The 10,589-nt window shown below is 30.3% G+C and overlaps 3 non-coding genes across 3 annotated transcripts; 2 read left to right on the top strand and 1 right to left on the bottom strand.

Moving 5' to 3' along the window:
* Positions 1-3,464: 3,464 nt before the first annotated feature.
* TRNAS-GGA (transfer RNA serine (anticodon GGA)) lies at positions 3,465-3,551 on the top strand. Its single transcript has one exon. It is a non-coding gene; the product is annotated as a tRNA-Ser (tRNA).
* A 1,378-nt stretch (positions 3,552-4,929) lies between these two features.
* TRNAT-UGU (transfer RNA threonine (anticodon UGU)) lies at positions 4,930-5,002 on the bottom strand. Its single transcript has one exon. It is a non-coding gene; the product is annotated as a tRNA-Thr (tRNA).
* Positions 5,003-7,845: 2,843 nt separating this feature from the next.
* TRNAF-GAA (transfer RNA phenylalanine (anticodon GAA)) lies at positions 7,846-7,918 on the top strand. The gene has a single exon. It is a non-coding gene; the product is annotated as a tRNA-Phe (tRNA).
* The last annotated feature ends 2,671 nt before the right edge of the window (positions 7,919-10,589 follow it).

Here is a 10,589-nt window from a genome sequence, read left to right as displayed (position 1 = left end):
TTAATAGAAGCAGAAAAGAAAATATTTTTTATTTTGCTATATCCGTGTATTACTTATCCTTACGAAATATCAGACGAAATAGAACGATTTTAGAAAGGATATAATGAAATTCTTTGATTGGTTTTTCCCAGAGAGAGAGAAATGATCTGACCGATGGGTCCAACAAAAACAAACAATTACACAATTAACAATTCCAATTAAATTAATATTTTTTAATATTTAAAGATTCAAATTGAATATGAATAAAAAATCTAATTTAATAATTTTAATGGTAAGGTAATTTAATTAAATGGATTTAATAGAATAAGAATAGAATTTAATAGTAATAGAATTTTCTAATTTCTAATTAGAATTTCTAATCCGAAAATAATAAATAAACAGAGAGCTCTTGTTCTTATTCGAAACGCCTCGTGATCTTTAACCAATTCTGCGCTTCAATATAATTACCAGGAGTAAGCGCTATAGCCTGTTTCCAATACTCAGCGGCTTGATCGAACCAAGCCTCCGCTATTTCAGAATCCCCCTGTCGAATGGCCTGTTCTCCCCGGTCGGAATAGGCGGGTCAATTCCTTCCCTTAGAACCGTACTTGAGAGTTTCCTACCTCATACGGCTCGGCAGTCAATTCTTTTGGTGTCCCATTTTTTTACCCTACCATATATCCAATTGAATGAGATTTCTCATAGATCCTATCGATTTGTCTCGGGTTAACCAAAAGAGGTTAATTACATGAGTTTCAAACTTTAATTTGGATTAAATTAATAATGAGTTTTATCTTTTCTCCCACCTTCAGAAAAATAAAGCATAGGCGTTTCGGGATTATCGTCCGTTAGATTTTTCTGAAAGGTAACTATCTCGGTTTCATATCATATATAAATTTATATAGAATCCTTGAAAAAGACTTCTTCCTCATAAAAAAGACTTACTGTCTTTGGGATCTGATGCTACACCGCTGCTCAATAACTTAGGGGATCGGCTCTATTACATAAGTTGATTCCTAATTTTTATCTCATATCATGACATAAATAAGCAGTTCTTATTTATTTTTATTGTATCGGCCCAAAACCTCGCTAATTGATCTTTACGGTGCTTCCTCTATCAATTAGATCCTTTATCCATAGAATAAAGTATCTAGGCATATATATTTCTTCATATTTTGACTTCTATGAAGTTTCTTTTTTTTTTTTCTTTTTTTGTTACAGCTGATAAAAATCGTTTTTTGGACGATGCAATATGTAGAAAGCCTATTTTATTTACTAGCGTATTTATTTACTAGCGTATTTGCTCTTTCTTTCCTTTTTTTTTTTATTTCTATAGTGGAGATAGTCGCACGTAATGACAGATCACAGCCATATTATTAAAAGCTTGTGGTAAGAACGGGTTTCGTTCTAGTGCTCGAAAATAATATTCTAAAGCTTTTGTATGTTCTCCGTTACTTGTGTGGATAAGGCCTATGTTATAGAGTATATAACTTCGATCATAGGGATCAATTTCTAGTCGCATAGCTTCATAATAATTCTGTAAGGCTTCCGCATAATTTCCTTCGGATTGAGCCGACATCCGTTACGGTCGTCATTCGATTCAACGAATTCTCCGTTCCAAAACCGTACGTGAGATTTTCACCTCATACGGCTCCTCCTTTATGTGCATAATGAGAATAATCCATGGAATTAAAAAAAAGGTCGAAATATTGTCATTATGAACTGAGCGGGGCTAATGTTTTTACAAGAAATCTCTAGCCAACCCTCTTGCAAAAGATCTTTTCTTACCATCAAGCGTGTTCGTACTAGATAAATAAAGTAAACTCCAACAATTTCTTTGTTCTCAACGCTCCTTAATTTCCAGGAATTAGTCACTTCAACAATCTTCGATGGTTATATGGGTATCCAAAGTACGAACAAGATGGATGTTTGTTGTCCCAACCATTTCTCTTAGTTCCGATCCCGATAAGGAAAGGGAATCCTTTATAACAATAACAAAGTTTTCGTGTTGTTGATTCCTAGATGTAGTGCTTCTTCCTCTATGCCGCCTATTGGTACTAGTGTAGTAGGGTTGACCCACAATACAGACCCATAGGTGTAACCTTTCGCTCAATACTCGAATCAACAATTGAAGCATCTGAGGTTGCATTAATCGGGGATACACGACAGAAGGAATTGCTTTATTTATAAACTTCACCTTCAACAAGCGTAGATTTCTTTTTTTTTTTCAATAGTCTTTTTTTTTTTTTTTCTATTCCGAATCATGTGTCTTTTTCCTAAGACTAAGAGCGGTAAAATAAAAATAAAAAAAAAAATATATATAAAATAATTAAAATATATAAAATAATTATAATTATATAATAATAATCAAATCGCACCATCTCTGTAATAAGTAAATGCCTCTTTTTCTCCTGAAGTTGTCGGAATTATTCGTAATAAGATATTGGCTACGATTGAAAAGGTCTTATCAATAAAATTTCCATTTATCCGCGATCTAGGCATAGGTAGCAATCCATTCTATAACTCTTTTCATTACCCCTTCGTGAGAAAAAAAAAAGGATCTCACAAACAAAGGAAGCGTACAGTACGAAATAACATAAAAGCAGACCCATTCCATAAAAAAAAAAAAAAAAAAGATATAGCCCTCTACTTTACTTCAATTTTTTTGGCAGGAATCAAGAAAAAAAAAAAAAAAGAAATATTTGAATCCTATTTTATTTCATCCAAATTTATTAGTATAAGAATTTATTAGTATAAGAATAAATATATAAAAAGAAAAAAGAATTATTACGATTTCATCGAAGTTGAAGAATCAAAAAATTTATCCTACGGATTAGGATAGATTAGCAAAATTAGAGAAGTTTTGATTAAATTATGATAAAAAGAGGAAAAATAATCGAATAATCGTTCTATGATGAAAATAAAATAACTGCCCTTTTTTGTGTTTTGTGCATAGCAGGTATACAACATATAATCAAATATAAAAATCCCTTAGAGGATTTATGAATTTGTAATAGATTTACAGAGTAAGAGGTTGTTGTTGAGAGATCTAAAACTGGAAAAGAATTTTAGAATTCTTATAGAAATGGGGAATTAGAGTCTAAAGAGAATTATGAACTAAAAATATCCATTAAGCATAGTCTAAAAAAAAAAAACCAATCGATTGATTTGATTCGTTTCAATTCATTGATTTAATCCAGTCCGGTAGAAATATCAGAAAAAAGATGGGAGTGCCTTTTTCGCAAACATGAATAGATATATATGGTATATGTTTATCGTATTATATTATTTATTTTTAACAGCCCCCTCACAAAAAAATTTCTTCGAGTCGGGAGGCTAAAGAAAAAGTGCTGAAAAAAGTGATGAAAAGTTTTCTATTTTTATAGCTAGTTTTCTAGTTAGAATTGATATTGTTCGTACCTCTCGAACAATCTAATATGAATAACTCGCTATTCGCTCGGGTTATCGGCCATAATAATTATGTAGGAGAGATGGCCGAGTGGTTCAAGGCGTAGCATTGGAACTGCTATGTAGACTTTTGTTTACCGAGGGTTCGAATCCCTCTCTTTCCGCACCTTCACCTAATTCGCCAATGTAACTGACTACAATGTATCAAATCAAATAAGAACAGATACTAAAGAGTTAGACCCTTCTTTGATATAGATTCTCTATTCCCAATTTCTTTTTAATACGGAATACGTAAAATAGCGTACAGGGGATGAAAATCTACCTACGGATCTATCATACATGAATAGGAGAAAAATAAAATTTCCGAATCAAATCCCTTACCCTGTCTTCCTTTACTTAACCTTAACTCAGGTGAAAAGGGAGCAGAACCCTTGTTTTGTTATTTTAGTTAGGTTTAAGTCTGACGAGAATAATATTCTACGACAAGCAATTCATTTATTTTCAAACCGACCCATTTCCTATCTATTATTTGATTGACTAATCCTTTATATTGTAATGTGTGAAGGGTCAAATGCTTTGGTAATTCCTCATGGGTGGATGAATCAAGATAATTTTGAATCAGAGTTCTAGATTTTTGTTCATCCCTCGCTGAAATAATATCTCGGGGTTTGCAGCGATAACTTGGTATATCTACTGTACGACCATTAACTAAAATATGTCTATGGTTAACTAATTGGCGGGCTTGAGGAATAGTTGAAGCCATACCTAATCGAAAAAGGATGTTATCCAAACGCATTTCAAGTAATTGTAGTAAAACCTGACCTGTTGACCCTTTTGCTTTTCTGGCAATACGAACGTATTTAAGTAATTGTCGTTCTGTAAGGCCATAATGAAAACGCAATTTTTGTTTTTCTTCTAAACGAATACGATATTGAGATTTTTTACCGGAGCGCGATCGGTTTCTAAGATCGCTTCCGGCTCTAGGACTTTTACTAGTTAGTCCCGGTAAAGCCCCCAGACGGCGTATTTTTTTGAAACGAGGCCCTCGGTAACGCGACATAAAGACTCCTTATTAATTTGAATTTTATTGAAATTTCATAAACCTAAATTAAAACTGAACTAAATGAAGCGAAATCGACTGAAGGATTGTACTACAAATATTAATGAGATGAATTGGATCAATATCCATACTTTTTTGTATTGTATATAATGTATATTGTATATAATGTATACAAAAAATAGAAATTAAAATAAAATATATATAATATATAAATATATTAAATATAAAATATATATTAAATATAAAATATAAAAATTAAAATCTAAAAATTAAACCAAAAAAAGTTTCCTTTTTTTTTTTCTTGATTTATTCTGCAAAGATCTAACTCCTCCAATTTTATTCCTAATTGAAAGTTTCTACGACATAATAAACGGATCGTTGACCTTTGGAAAGAAAAGGGGAAAAAGCTTTTTCAATGTTCTTTGATTTCAAAAAAACATTATCAATCATGTAAAAAAGTAAAAAAGCAAACAAATAGAGAAAGCCGGCTATCGGAATCGAACCGATGACCATCGCATTACAAATGCGATGCTCTAACCTCTGAGCTAAGCGGGCTCAAATAATAGAAATTTTGTATCCATAGGAATTCAGCAAACTATTACGATCTTATCTATTAACTATCTATTAGTTATTCATAATTACTATGAATTATTAATATGAATTATAGACTAGAATTTAGAAAAACTAGAATTTTAAATTTTAAATGCCATATTTATGCCATACATAATTTATGCCATATTTAATATAATCATATTTAATATAATGATATATAATAATATATAATAATATATAATAATGGTAGATTCAATCTAATATTCAATCTAATATTGATAGAATATAATAATTAAGAATAGAATAATATAATTCTATTTGATTATATTTTAATCATTCTATTTGATTATATTTTAATCATATTAAAAATGATATTTTAATTTAATCATATTTTAATTTAATCATATTAATATTTAATAACATTATATTTAATAATATTAAATTATAATAATATTATTATAATTTAATTCTAATTTTATTATAATTATAAAAATTATAAAAATAAATTATAAATATATTTATAATTTTTATAATTATTTATTATTTATCTCTATATTATATATTTTTATTTTATATTTATTTTATTATATGTTATCTTTATTCTATTAGTCTATTCTATTTAGTATTCTATTCTATTTAGTATTATATTCTATTTAGTATTATATATATAATTTAGTATTATATATATATTAGTATAATATTAGTATACTAAGTATAATATTACTATATTTTTTATTTTATATTTTTAGTATTTTTTAGTATATTTTTAGTATATTTTACATTTAAATTATATATAATTTTTTTTTTTTATATAGATATAGATATAGATTTAATTTAATAGATAGATTTAATTTTAATATAGATAGATAGATTTAATATAGATTTAATTTATTTATATTTAATATTTATTTATATTTAATATAGATTTAATATATATTTAATTTATTTATATTTAGTTTAGAATTATAAATAGAGTCTAATAATTAGATAATTATAGTGAAAATATTTTTATGCATTTATATATAATTTATATTTATATATAATTTATATATATATTATCATTATATAAATGATACGTTATAAGTCTAAATAATTAGAATGAAACTTTGTTTTTTAGACTAACTAATTCGAATTATCTTCGAAGTCGAAATAGAAATGAATGGAATAATTAGTTCTAGCTATTATGCTATTATACTAGAAAATAAATAATTAATAATGAATAAATTTTAAAATGAATAAATTTTAATAATGAATAAATTCAATTTTCATTTTTATTTTTATTTTTTTAGTTATCTTATTATGGTTATATAGGATAGTCTAATAAAAGAATAAGAATAAAAATAAAATTAAAGAAAAAAGAAAAGATGCAACCCATAGAAATGAAATCCAGATCATAATGAGAGATGAGAGACTCCTTTCTTTTGTTTTCATTCATAAAGGCGGAAGCTAAGACGAAAAAAAAAAAAAAAATCGACCGTTCGAGTAAATTGCCTGAGAAAACTGAGAGTAAGGGGGGCATATATATGTTATGGAATATCCATCTATATTGAATTGCGAATACAGAAATGATAAAATATTTTCTGATTGGACCAAATAAATACGGGTCTCCGATAGAGACGAAAGAAGATAAACAAACAAGAAATAAAATAGGTAAAGACCCTTCGATATAAGAATCAGTATCTATATCTACTAAATTCAATACTAAATTCAACGGTTTTCGCATAAAAAGAAAGAAAATAAATAAATGAAAGAAAGGGGAAAGGAAGGGAAGGAGAAAGGGGGAAGGAAGTGCATCCTAATGAGATCCTAATCTCAAGACACAAAGGGGATATGGCGAAATTGGTAGACGCTACGGACTTAATTGGATTGGATTGAGCCTTGGTATGGAAACCTACTAAGTGATAACTTTCAAATTCAGAGAAACCCCGGAATGAAAAATGGGCAATCCTGAGCCAAATCCTATTATTTTACGAAAATAAACAAAGGTTCAACAAGCGAGAATAATAAAAAAGGGATAGGTGCAGAGACTCAATGGAAGCTATTCTAACAAATGGGGTTGACTGTTGGTAAAGGAATCCTTATATCGAAACTCCAGAAAGGATGCAAGATATACCTATATAAAATATAAAATAAATAGGTATACTAATGAAAAACCAAAAAAGACGACTCGAACCCGTATTTTTTTTATTTATATGCAAAATCAATTTATATGAAAAATAAAAAGAATTGTTGTGAATCGATTCCAAGTTGAAGAAAGAATCGAATAGAATATTCATTAATCAAATCATTCACTCCATAGTCTGATAAATCTTTTGAAAAACTGATTAATCGGACGAGAATAAAGATAGAGTCCCGTTCTACATGTCAATATCAATACCGACAACAATGAAATTTATAGTAAGAGGAAAATCCGTCGACTTTAAAAATCGTGAGGGTTCAAGTCCCTCTATCCCCAACCCCAAAAAGCCCGTTTGCTATCTATTTATTTTATCCTACCCTTTTTGTTAGTGGTTCAAAGTTCCTTATGTTTCTCATTCATCCTATTCTTTTCCATTTTACAAGCGTATCCTAGCAGAATTTTGTTCTCTTATCACAAGTCTTGTGATATGATATATTGTGATATATATATGATATACGTACAAATCAACACCCTTGAGCAAGGAATACCTATTTGAATGATTCATAATCCATATCATTACTCATACTGAAATTTACAAAGTCTTCCTTTTAAAGATCCAAGAAATTCCCCTTTTAATTTAATACTTTTTCGTTTTTTTTTTTGTTTTCATTTTTAAGTGACATAGACCCAAGTCATCTAGTATTATGAGGATAATGCGTCGGTAATGGTCGGGATAGCTCAGTTGGTAGAGCAGAGGACTGAAAATCCTCGTGTCACCAGTTCAAATCTGGTTCTCGGCGTATGATTAATTTGTATGAGTATCTACTCTACAAATTAATTGATATAGATCGACATAATACATACTTATCTAGCTAGCTATCTGGAAGTAAACCCTCTCTTTATTTATTTTTTTTTTTTTTTTTGTTTCTATTTTTTAGATGAGCAAAGAGTCTATTATAATTATAATGTAGTAAAAAAAATAAATAATGTAGTAAAAGAAAAAAATTTCATTATCTTTCCTCTTCTTTTTTATTTGTTCACGCTGTGGCTCCTCACATTCAAAAAGAATGTTAATACTTCATACATATTTAATTAAAAAAAAAGATTAAAATAGTTGGTTGAAAGGCCCAACCAAAAGTCTGGTCTAGAGGAGTTCAAGGATAGAAATAACCAAGACTCATCTCAGCTACAGTACAAATAGAATCCGATTCCCTTTCATTTATTTATTTGTATTCTCTTTCATATTCCATTTCTTCATTCCTTTCTATGTGACTCTCTAGAGTTCATCTAAGTGATGTGCGCGATACAAAGTTCACGGTATAGAACCCTTGTTGTTCATCCTATTGTCTCGGCTCGTCCGAAATAAAATAAAAAGGTATCTTCAAAAATCGAGAATTTCAATGATGTATTGTCTTTTATTTCTTTTTATTTATTAGCCTATCCATAAGAATACGAATGAAACCTCAATTCCTCCGTTTGAGCTAGAAGAGAATGTACAAATATTCCTTGAATATTTGAAGTTGTAATTAGTTTCTTATCATTCAATGAGCGTCTTGTATTTCATAAAAATTGGGGGCAATGTAATCCTTACGTAAAGGCCACCCTATCCAACTTTCGGGCATTAAGATACGTTTCAGTCGTGGATGATTCTCATAAGAGATTCCCAACATGTCATAAGATTCTCGTTCTTGAAAATCCGCACTTTTCCAAACCCAGAAAACAGACGGAATTCTAGGGTTACTCCTTGGAGCAAATACTTTTATACATACTTCTTCCGGTTGATCTACACCATACTCTATTCTCGTAAGATGATACACACTGGCTAACAGTCCGCCTGGTGCTACATCATAAGCACATTGGGAACGTAGATAATTGTAACCATATACATATAAAATAACAGCAATGGAATGCCAATCCTCGGGCTTTATTTGTAAAGTCTCTATTCCTTGGTAATCGAAGCCCAAAGATCTATGAACTAGCCCGTGTTTGACTAGCCAAACAGACAAACGGCCCTGCATCTTTTTTATCTCTCCCGCACTTTTCTTTTTTATTTGTAATTTGTATAAGATAAGTATTTCACATTTACGATGAAATCGAATTTATGAAGATTAATTCGTTGTTTGTTATTCTGTTTCTGAATCCTACCTAATTCACTAATTCGTGGGAAGATATTGAACTTTTGTAGTTGAAAAATGTTTCAGGAGGAATCTCTGAAGTAGATGGTGGTTGATAGAGTAATCCTTGATTATAATTTCCAGTATGAGTACTGCGTACAAGACAAAACTTGTGATTGGTAGTAAAACACCGATCCCCCTGTTGAGATCTAATTCGATCTTCATAGATTTCGCGAGATATTTTCTTACGAAGTTTTGTTATAGCATCTATAACTGCCTCGGGTTTAGGGGGACAGCCCGGCAAATAGACATCCACAGGAATTAGCTTATCGACTCCCCGAACAGTACTATAAGAATCAGTACTGAACATCCCTCCTGTAATTGTACACGCGCCCATAGCAATAACATATTTAGGTTCGGGCATTTGTTCATATAATCTCACTAAAGAGGGAGCCATTTTCATTGTTACTGTTCCAGCTGTTAAAATTAGGTCCGCTTGTCTAGGACTCGATCTTGGGACCAGCCCATAACGATCAAAGTCGAATCGTGAGCCTATTAATGAAGCAAATTCAATGAAGCAACAACTGGTACCATAAAGAAGCGGCCATAAACTGGAGAGTCTTGACCAATTTGAAAGATCATTTAATGTAGTTGAAATAACTGAGTTTTGGGTTGTTCGATCAAGTAAGGGAAATTCAATGGAATTCATACTCAATGTTATTATTATTTTTACTTTTTTCTTTCTTTTTATTATCTGAATATTCAGGAACTAAGACCATTCCAATGCTCCTTTTCGCCATGCATAAACTGAACCAACAATTAGGATAAGCACGAAAATTAAAGCTTCTATGAATACGGGTACCCCCAATACATCGAAACTCATTGCCCATGGATAAAGAAAAACCGTTTCAACATCAAAAACAACAAAAACTAGAGCAAACATATAATAACGGATTCGAAATTGTAACCAAGCATCGCCCATTGGTTCTATACCCGATTCATAACTAGAAAGTTTTTCTGGACCCTTTCTAATCGGGGCTAAAACTCCAGAAATTAGAAATGCCAAAATAGGAATAGCACTTGATATTATTAGAAATGCCCAGAAAATATCATATTCGTAAAGCAGAAACATAGACGAACTCCTATGAATGTGAAAAATAGACCGGATTAGTCGATTCGACCTGGAATTCATTGTCAAGTCATCCACAACTGTTTGTTTAGTCAAACCAACAATTCAGTTTGATCGAATCGTCTAGTTTCGTTTGTTTGCTGTTGCGTTTTAAGATTTATTGATTGGAATTAATCCTATTTACATTTCACTTATTTCGATTTAATTTCGATATAGTACTAATTTGTA

The sequence above is a fragment of the Durio zibethinus genome, unplaced genomic scaffold (assembly GCF_047325235.1).
Source record: "Durio zibethinus cultivar Kanyao isolate XHJ-2024 unplaced genomic scaffold, ASM4732523v1 HiC_scaffold_110, whole genome shotgun sequence".
NCBI lineage: Eukaryota > Viridiplantae > Streptophyta > Magnoliopsida > Malvales > Malvaceae > Durio > Durio zibethinus.
Note: the sequence above shows the minus strand (reverse complement) of the source record. Positions and strands in the feature narration are given on the sequence as shown.